We start from the raw sequence: 9,809 nt of genomic DNA, 5'->3' as shown, positions 1-9,809 counted from the left end.
GCTGTCCCCCAGCTAAGCACTGAGCTGTCCCCTCTCCCAACTCTCCCCCCAAGCGAGGACCCTTCTAGAGTCCATGCCTCCCCCTATGGACTCTCCTCCCACGTTACCCAGGCCCCTCTGGAAGGCGCAATCTCAGCGCCCAGGGCGGCCTCTGAGCCACAGGAGGCAGTGCTGGTGAATAATTCATGGGGCTGGGAGGCCCTTATCTCCCAGGCCGGGCCCCACCCGGGCCCCTGCACTGGGCTGCTGTCCCACGACTCCCTGCTTTATCTCAACGCCCAGCTTGTAATGCAGCCCGCCATATCACAGGCAGAAGGGGAGATTAATTTTCTGGTTTTGCATGGGCGGGGAGAGGAGGGGGCGTGGGGAGGTGCTGGGGAGCAGAAGCTGGGATCTTTCCGATTTCAGACTCCAGCGGCTTAATCCTCTCCCAGGCCTGTAGGAAGGGGAGGAAGGGGGTGTTGCAAGCCAAATTTCATCATCAGCGGCGGCAGCCCCAACAGAGGGAGGAGGAGGCGAGGGGCAAACAGACGGGAGAAGCAGTGGTGCTGGCACAGAAAGGCGAGTTGTTTGGAAACAGGGTAAAAGGCGGCCCTCTCAGCCTGGGCTCACAGACACCCGGCTTGTCCAGGTGGGAGCTGGGGCCATGTGGGGTGAACACATGGGACATGTATGTGTACACACAGGAGCTCCAGGCACATAAGCTTACCTCTTAGGGGTGTCACACCAGCCTGGTGTCTGCCACACCCCACACAGGGCTTGGCACAGAGGCGTCTAAAAAAAATGTTGACTGATTGGGGGCTGAATATCTGGGGGAATGCTGATGAGCTGAGCAGACACAGCCCCATGTCTCCTGGAATCTGGCTCTGCTATCTTTCCATCTGCCTTGTGAGCCCTGGCACACACAGACTGCTGGCTCCTTTGGTTTCCTGTATCCGCCATGGTCTACCTAGGCCAGCGAGGGTGGGGACAGTGGCCTGGGGAGCCTGCAGGTCCCTGCTGCTTCTGCTTAGATGACACAACTACCTAGAGCTGGAGGAATCTACCATCTGTTATCTAAGCACCTATTATGTACTAGGACATGGGCAGGGCAGTCACATGTTCCCCAAGATCAATTAGAAGTGAGTCTTGCTTTTAAGGAGCTTAATGGCCCAACTGGGACAACCAGACACATAGGTAATTGATTTTGAGGCATAACAGAATGTGACGCTTGCTAGGAAAGAGCTGCTAATAACAGTGCTCCTAGGAGGGAGAGAACTGACAATGACCAGGAAAGTGTCTTGGAGGATGTAGCATTTGAGATGGGTTTTGAAGGATAGGTAGGAGTTTATATTGGCTATAATGGCATTGGGAGGGAGGCAAGGCATTTCAGGAGAAGGAGTAGTATGGAAGAAATGATCATAGGGAACCAGAGTGTAACAAAGACATAGCAATTTTGTCTGTCTGGTGAATGAGGAAGAATAGTGATGGTCAAGACTGGGAGGCAGGCCAAGGGGAAGACATGAAGGTTCCTGACATCATGTGGAGGAGCTTGCATTTGTCGAGGGCCATTGGGGAACAACTGAAGAGTTCTGAGCAGGAGCTGGCACGATCAGAGTGGTATTGGAGGAAGATAAAAATAGCCACATCATTGAGCATTTGTATGCTGGGTATTGTTCTAAGTGTTATGGAAGGAATTCTCTCATTAAATCCTTACAACCATCTTCTTAGTAGGTAATAATATCATCCCATTTTAGAGGAGATCCAAGATTGTGGAGTAGATAAACACTGTGCCTGCTTCCTTCCGTGAACACATAAAAATTACAACTAAATTATAGAACAGTCAACCTGGAAAACCATCTGAGGTCTAACTGAACAGAAGTTTTATAACTAAGGATATAAAGAAGAAGCCACGTTGTGACTGCATTGTTTACAATGGCCAAGATGTGGAGGCAGCCTGTGTGTCTGTCGATGGAAGAATGGATAAAGAGGAGGTGGTACATATATACAATGGAATATTGCTCGGCCATGGAAGGGAATGGGTTCTTGCCATCTTCGGCAGCATGGATGGACCTGGAGGGTATTGTGCTGAGTGGAGTGTCAGACAGAGAAATACAGATGCAATGTGATTTCACTTATATGTGGAATCTAAAGAACAAACTAAACAAACTAAACAGAAACAAACTCATAGATACAGAGACCTTATTGATGGTTGCCAGATGGGAGAGGAATTGGGGTGAGTGAAAAAGGGAAGGGATTAAGAAGTATAAATTGGTTGTTATACAATAAAGATGGTTATGTAGTGCATAACATAAGGAATATAGTCAATAATGTTGTGACAACTATGTATGGTGTCATATTGGTACTAGATTTGTTGGGGTGATAGATGGGAGGGGGTTGGGGGCAGGGTGAAAAAGGTGAAGGGATTAAGATGTACAAACTGGTACTTACAAAACAGTCATGGGGATGTAAAGTAAAGCATAGAGAATACAGTCATTAATATGGTAATAACTATGTATAGTGCCAGCTGAGTACTAGACTAGTCAGGGGGATAATTTCTTAAATTATACAAATGTCTAACCACTGTGCTGAACACCTGAAATTAATATAAAATAATATTGAATGTCAACGGTAATTGAAAAATTAAAAAAGGGGGAAAGGTGAAGGGGAATAAGAGGTCCAAATTTCCTGGAATAAAACAAATCAGTCATGGGGATGTGATGCACAACATAGGGAACACAGTCACTAATATTGTGATAGCGTGGTACGGGGTCAGATGGGTGCTGGACTTATGGTGATCACTTCTTTAGGTGTGTAAATGTTGAATAGCTATGGTGTGTACCTGAAACTCATATAATATTGTATGTTAGCTGTATTTTATTAAAAATCTTTTAAAAATATCACCCCATTTTATAGATGACGAAATGGGGTCACAGAGGTGTTGGCAATAAAATGAGAATTAATTAAAGACAGCAGAAATCACAGATGGGAAGTTTAGGATGATAAATTCTTTAGTGTCTCAGGCACTAAAAGAGAAATGGCCATGGAGAGAAATACTCATTATTTTTTCTACTTTGATATCTAAGTTATTAATATTTATTCAATTATTAACATTCCCCTAAATAGTTTCATACTACTTATACAACCAATAAATAAAAAATCTATGAACTTAGCAAATTATATTTCCCCAAATATTTAAACACTGATTGCAAATGAAATCAATTAAACTCTTCATAAATCAGGTTTTCTCAAAAGCTTTGAAAAATCCTGAAAAGCAGACAAAACAAGCAATATTACAATAATTGCTGAAAAGGCCCCCATTACAAAAACAATAGCATGACTTTAAATGTCTTTGTTCCATATTTCTAACATTATTTTCTTTATTCTTATTCTTTTCTCTTCCAGGGTTAGAATTTTCCTGACTTCAACAGAGCCTCAGCCTGCAGACTGGAATGAATAGAGATGATTTGGGACAGGAATGGGGGGGAGTGGGGGTTGAGGGGCACAAAAGTCCTGGCAGGTTGGGGCTTCCAGGAAGAGTCTCCTGGGCTTCATTATGCAGCCCTTCGCCTATTTCATCAGGAACTCTGTCCTCTTTACACTTGGACCAATCATAGATTCTGAATTTTTGTATGTGACCCTAATCTTTTCCCCAAAATGATTCTAGTTCTGAGTACCTTATCTTTACAGTACAGCCCAGTGTGTTCTGAGTGGGGCCTGGTCTGGTTCAGTTAAGCCTAAAGTCCTTGGTCAATTGGTTAACTGGAACTATGTCCGTCTTTTCCTTCTCAGCTGCAAAGACCTACGCTATTGTCAGCAAGGGCGCTGAAGCCAGGGTCTAAGATGAGGCATTAAGGGCTTGAATTAGGGCAGTGGCAATGGAAATAAAAAGGAAAGGACAGTTTTCTGAGACTCCGTGAAGGCAAAACTGACTTATATTAAATGGGAGAGAATAGTTTTCCTCACAGAATCAAATGAAAATACATGTGAAAGTCCTCTCTGTACCTCACAAGCACCATTAAATCCTAGTTGTTTTGCTTTGTTGTTATGTTAGGATTATGAGATTGCTAAGGACAAAGCCTTAGGGAGTTCACCCAATGCAGGGAAGGCAGGAAAGGAGGCTGGAAGACAAAGGGAACTGAGAGCAATTGGTCCACCAGAAGAATCAGGAGAGAGAGAGGGGTGTCACGTAGACCCAAGAGATGGGAGGCATGAGGACAGTTAGGTCCAAGAGAGAAGAAGGGAAGGTCTGAACTAGGGTGGGGAGAGTATGGGTGTGTTGGGAGGGAGAAAAGAAAACAAAAAGAAAAGAAACAAAAGATACATTAGAGACAGAAATGGCAGATGGCAACGTGCTGCCTGCATGACTGATGAGGGGCAGGAGGGGACGCTGGCGATTCTAAGGTCATGCATTTGGGGGTGGGGAGCCTGGGCAGATTCAGGCAAGGAAGATTGGAGTGGCCCTGGGTTCCTACAAGGCATAGAACGAAGGCTCCCCACCGTGACCAGGTTTGACACTCCTTTGCAAATATCAACTATTGTTTCTCAGCCATGTGGCCCTCAGCCTTCTAGCGTAGCTATCACCCTCCACTCTACCTCCACTCTTCTCCTGGAATCAGAATCAGAGAAGTTTAGAGCTTGCAGAGTCTTTAGACATCATCTAATCCACCCTCCACCTTCAACTACCACCACTGAACAGATGAGGCCATCGAGCAGAAATGGCATGATGAGTGACAAAGCTGGGATTAGAATCCTGGTCTCCTGACTCCCAATCTAGTATATTTTACCCCTGTCACTCAACCTGGTGATCCTACTGCAAGAGGACTTGGCCCCGTGACACCCAATATCACCTGGCTGCCTAAAGAGACCTTTCCAGAAAAGTAGGTTGTGTTTTGGCTTGTAAAACCTAAAAGTCCTTACATTAGGGTAGAATTAGGAGTCTCGGCGATAGTCGTGGAAGGTATGAGGCCTCAGAAAAGATGAATCCCTCACTACGCTGTACACCTGAAACTAACAAAATAATATTGAATGTCAACTGTAATTGAAAAAAAATAATGTAAAAAAGGAAAAGATGATTCCCTCCCGTGCTTATCAAAGAACGGGATGATGTTGGGGGTATTTTAAGGACTAGCAGCTGGTAGTCAGAAGTGGGGAGAGAGGAGACGCAGGAGATGGAGGCAGGGGGATTCCAGACGATAGGCTCCCCTGGCCTCAATGAAGGTCTGGCTTAAAGCTTATGTGAAGGGCTGGGAGAGGGAGGAAAGATGAAGTGGTGGGCTGTGTCCTCTGGGGGTGTGGAGCTGGACACCCAGGATGCGAGGACTCAGTGTGGGATAGGATGGATGGTTTTGTCCACCTTAAAAGAACCACAGCCCAGCCCCCAAACTGGCAGCACCTCTGTCTCCCCTGGGCCCCTGACCACTCTCTTCTCCCTCCTCCCTTTGATTGCTGTTGGTAATTGCTCTCCATTTGGCAATTACTTAGTTCATTAATTGCCTACAGGAGAGTATCAGCCTAGGGTGGGGGTGACTGGCAAAGCACGTAACGGGGAGGGAGGACTCTAGGGAATGTGGACCTGGACCTGGCATGGGACTGGAGTGTGGTGCAGGAGGGTGAGCCTGACAGCTGGCTCTGCTCAGCTCTACTCTGCAGGAACCACTTCTCAACTCGAATGTAGACACCAGTACTTTCACTCTCAGATACCCTACCATCCCTGATCCAGTCACACTCCCCGACTGTCCTCCTCTGCCATCATCAGTACTACCACTCTCCAACTTTCCTCCTTCAACATCATCATCACCACTGTCACCCTGGTGGTAGGTGGCCTCTAAGGTGACTCCCAGTGATTCCTGCCCCCCAGAATTCATATCCTTGTGTAACCCTATCCCCTCAAGTGGGGGCTGTATTTAATGACTCACCTCTAGTGAATAGAATTCCAAAGAGGTGATGGGAAGTTATTTCAAGATTAGGCTATAAAAAGACTGTGGCTTTCATCTTGGGTACTCTGTCATTTGCACTGAGGAAAGCCAGTTGTCAGCTACCCTATGGAGAAGCCCACATGGCAAGGAACTGAGAGAGGCCTCAGGCCAACACCCAGTGAGGACCAAGAGCCCAGGAGGAACTGAGTCCTGCCAACAACCATGAGCCTGGAAGCAGATCCTCCTCCTGCGGAAACTACCGGTGCGATTGCAGCCCCCGCTGACTCCTTCGTTGCCGTCTTGTGAGAGACTTAGAGCCAGAGGCACCCAGCTAAGCCTTGCCCAGATCCCTGGCCCACAGAAACAATGAGATTTTAAAAAAGTGTGTTGTTTTGCACCATTAAGTTTTGGGGGTAATTCGTTATGCAGCAATAGATAATTAGTGCAGCCACCGCCATCATCATGACCATCATTACCACCGTTACCACCAGCACCATCATGCTCTCAAACCCTCCACCATAGCTGCCATCACAGCCATCACCACTGTCACCACCATCCCCATCTCTACTTTAAACTCAAATATGATTCTTTCATGAGCACCAGCATCACAATCATCCTCTCCAGCTGCAAAAGCCTTTCTAACACCCAATCTGTACTGGGCTCTATGCGAGATTACAAAGTCTGTGCCCTCAGAGAATCAGGTGGGGACTCTTTTGGGGAATCAGGACACGTTTGTGAAAAGTGAATAGCAAGTCCAGGATGTCTGTGCTTCCTGCCACTTTGGGTTGTAGGGAAGGCTTCGTGGAAAAGGGGTCTAATCTAGGCCTCAAAGGCTCAGTGAGATTTGAATAGGCAGAGGGGAAGGGGCAGACATACGTCAGCTTCATGTGTCAGGTAGAAAATGAAGTGAGGAGACCTGGCCAGAGGGGAGGTCCATTCAGGGGAGCAGAGGGAAATGAGGCTGGAACCAGAAAAGAAGCCCATGGAGGTCTAATGCATTTGTTCAGGGCTCTCCACTTTCCAAGCATTGTCTGTGCTAAGTTGGTTAAGTAGGGCCATCCTCTTAAGGACATGCCCAGTTTCCTAGCTTAGCCAGAGGGAGCCAGGTCTGGGACTGAAGCCTTGAGCCTTCTGTTCCAGGGAGAGACAGTGTGGAGTGTCGGGATCCAGGCAGCCCGAGTCACAACTCCTTCCAGCTGATAACAATAGGCAAGTTATTCAAACACCCTGTCAGTTGTACCTACCTCTCAGGCTGCTGTATTGTCCAGACATCATATGAGAAACATTGTATGTGTTTCCAGCCACATGGCAGCTTGGAAACCAATGTTCATTCTATCCCCAGCCTCCCTGCACCCTCTCCTGCCCAGCGCCTTGTCCATGCACTTTGAGGCTGGGCACAAGTCCATCCAGGCAGACAGACCTGCCACATTGCACAACTTCTGAAGGCACCATTGACATATGGACACGAGGGGAGGAGGAGTTAGGAAAGAGATACTATTGACCAGCTGCTTCTCACTCCGGAACGTCTTTCAGGATGGGTCCAGGAGAGTTGACTCCTCCATTCAGGCCTGTGTGACCAAGAAATGACCACATCTGCCTTTTCCAGAGACTAAGTCTTCTACCTCCTGGAGAGGGCAGGACCCAGAGCCAGGGTCCCAGAGCTGGAAGGAGCCCTCTGGAACTTCTGGATGGAACTCAGCCCGTCCTTCATCCAGGGCACATGCCACGAGTCCCATGTAACAAGACAATGCCATCCTCACAACTGTGTACAGCTTTCATATCCACAGCTTCATTGGTACTAACCACCACCCTAGGACAGAGGCCTCAGTATTGTTTCACCCCTACTTTATAGATGAATAAGTGGGAACTTGGAGAGATTATGTGATGTTGCCCCAGACCACTGAGGCGGTGAGTGGCTGAGCTGACCCCAGGTCCCAGGATGCTGAATGCCGTGCTGTCCTCCAAGCCTACACTGTCCCAAGGCTCCAAGAGGCTCAGTGACATGCATGAAGTCCCTCGGCTTAGATGCAAGGGGAGGGGGGTTAGAACCCAGACCTCTTCCGCAGCCCCTAGAGCAGTGTTCTTTCTGCTCCATCACCCTGCACTGGGTAGAAAAACTGCTGCGGGGAAACAAGTTTGGCAATGGAAAGGGAGAAATGATGGCAGGAGAGGGAGGAGGGAGCTGGAGCCCTGCGGGTGACTGCAGAGGATGGGGTCGATATGGAGATGGGAGGGCTGGGACACCAGGGTCCCCAGCTGGCTGGGGCTGGGACCAGCCCTCCCCCTTCCATCAGGCCTGGGGCTGCAGGCTGCCAGTGCTCCTCCATCAAGAACCTCCCCCCAAGAGCCCGAAATCAAATATTCCTTCTCCCCTGCTCAGGCAGGCTTATTGCCTCTGACAGCAAATGTATTGCTCTAATCTTTTCTCATTTTGCCGAGATGGGCTCCATTCTGACCTCCCTGCCAGCCTTGAAGCCTTCGCAGAAGTGGGAGGGACACACCAAGGTGGGAGGGAAATGCAGGGGCTGGGCTATAAATGGGGCAGCGGCATGATCCTGGGTTTGACATGGCCTGTCTCTAGAAGGCGGAAAGAGACTGGAGAATCTGGAGATCTCTGGGGGAACCCATGATTGAGGGTTCCTTGGTGAGAGCAGATAGGAAAGGCTTGGTGGGCAATGAAGGAGCAGGCTCCAAGGCCCCAGGGAAACAGACTTCTACAGAGCAGACAAACCTGGTGTGCATGTGCGTGTGTGTCTGTGTGTGTCTGTGTGTGTGTGTGTGTTGGAGCCAAAATTCTAAGCTTGGGAGATGGGCCTCCTGAGATGGGGGAAAGCAGGGTGTGCTCTCCCTCTCCAGAGGATCTGGCCTGCCACGCCTATCCTTCTGTACCCTCTGCTGCCCAGAAGCCTTGCCAGAAGGCCCCTGCTCCTCTGGCTGCCTCTCCTGGTCTTCCCTGCTTAGGTTTGGCAAACCTCAGAAAGGCATCATGGAAGGGCCAGAGGTTGGATGGGTGGGAGGAACAGGGTTTCGGAGATGCTCAGCCTGGGGGTCAGGCCTGGCACCCAGAGCCCAGGCAGAGGGGGGCAGGGCTGGGTAGAGCAGAGTGATTGTGGGAAGGAATTCGCTGCTCAGAACCAGCTGGGGTCCATGAGAAGGGGACAGAAGACAATGGAGTTTGGCCAGGGAGGAAAAGTGGGTGACATGTCTAGGCAGGCGGGGGAGGGAGCTAGTGCTCTGGCCTGAGTGTGTGTGTGTGTGTGTGTGTGTGTGTGTGTGTGGTGTGTGTGTTTGTGTGTGTCCCAAGGTAGAGGTGGGGGAGAGTCCTTGTGCCCCATCATGGTGAGCGTCTGTCTGTCTGTCTGGGTTCACCTTCAGTTTGGGCTGGTAAGTTTTCAGTATCCTGACAGTTTATGAGTGTGAGAGGCTGTCAGCCTCTGGGGTATGTATGTGGGGCCTGCTTCTCTCTTTGAGGTCCTCTGGCCCTCGCCAGGGAGAAACTCATGATTGGAGAGGCTGAGCTGGGTCCGAGCTCTGCTCAGGGTTCAGCAGGGTTAGGGTAGAGTGGGTGAGGGGGTCAGAGATTAGAGGGAGGGTGGTTTCTCCTGAACTCCCCTCTGGCCGGGAGCTGCTGCCTCCTCTTGTAGGGCAAGGCAGGCCCACATCTCAGCAAAGATCTCATAATGATTCTCCTTTTAGAGTGAACCCCCTGCCTGGACTGCCTTTCCTGTTCCCCTCTGATTGTTGCCAACTCCACCTGCAGAAAGGCTTCCCTGCTTCCACAGGTCTCCATCTGTTCCCTGCATTCCTGAGGTTCGTGCCAAGGCCACTCACTGGGGAAGACCATCGTGCCTTGTGCTTTGTTCGGTAACTTTTCTTTCCTCAGTCCCTTCCCCTTGTCTGAGGATAGCTGAG

At 49.2% G+C, this 9,809-nt stretch overlaps 1 protein-coding gene across 1 annotated transcript in view; it reads left to right on the top strand.

Moving 5' to 3' along the window:
- LOC308501686 (uncharacterized protein) overlaps positions 1–5,023 on the top strand; it is a 37,091-nt gene extending 32,068 nt beyond the window's left edge. Inside the window, exon 5 of the transcript XR_013993944.1 lies at positions 3,385–5,023. The gene's annotated coding sequence lies outside the window, so the exon portion shown is untranslated. The remainder of the gene's footprint in view (positions 1–3,384) is intronic.
- The last annotated feature ends 4,786 nt before the right edge of the window (positions 5,024–9,809 follow it).

Source organism: Rhinolophus hipposideros (genome assembly GCF_964194185.1).
Source record: "Rhinolophus hipposideros genome assembly, chromosome: 9".
Classification (NCBI taxonomy): Eukaryota; Metazoa; Chordata; class Mammalia; order Chiroptera; family Rhinolophidae; genus Rhinolophus; species Rhinolophus hipposideros.
Note: the sequence above shows the minus strand (reverse complement) of the source record. Positions and strands in the feature narration are given on the sequence as shown.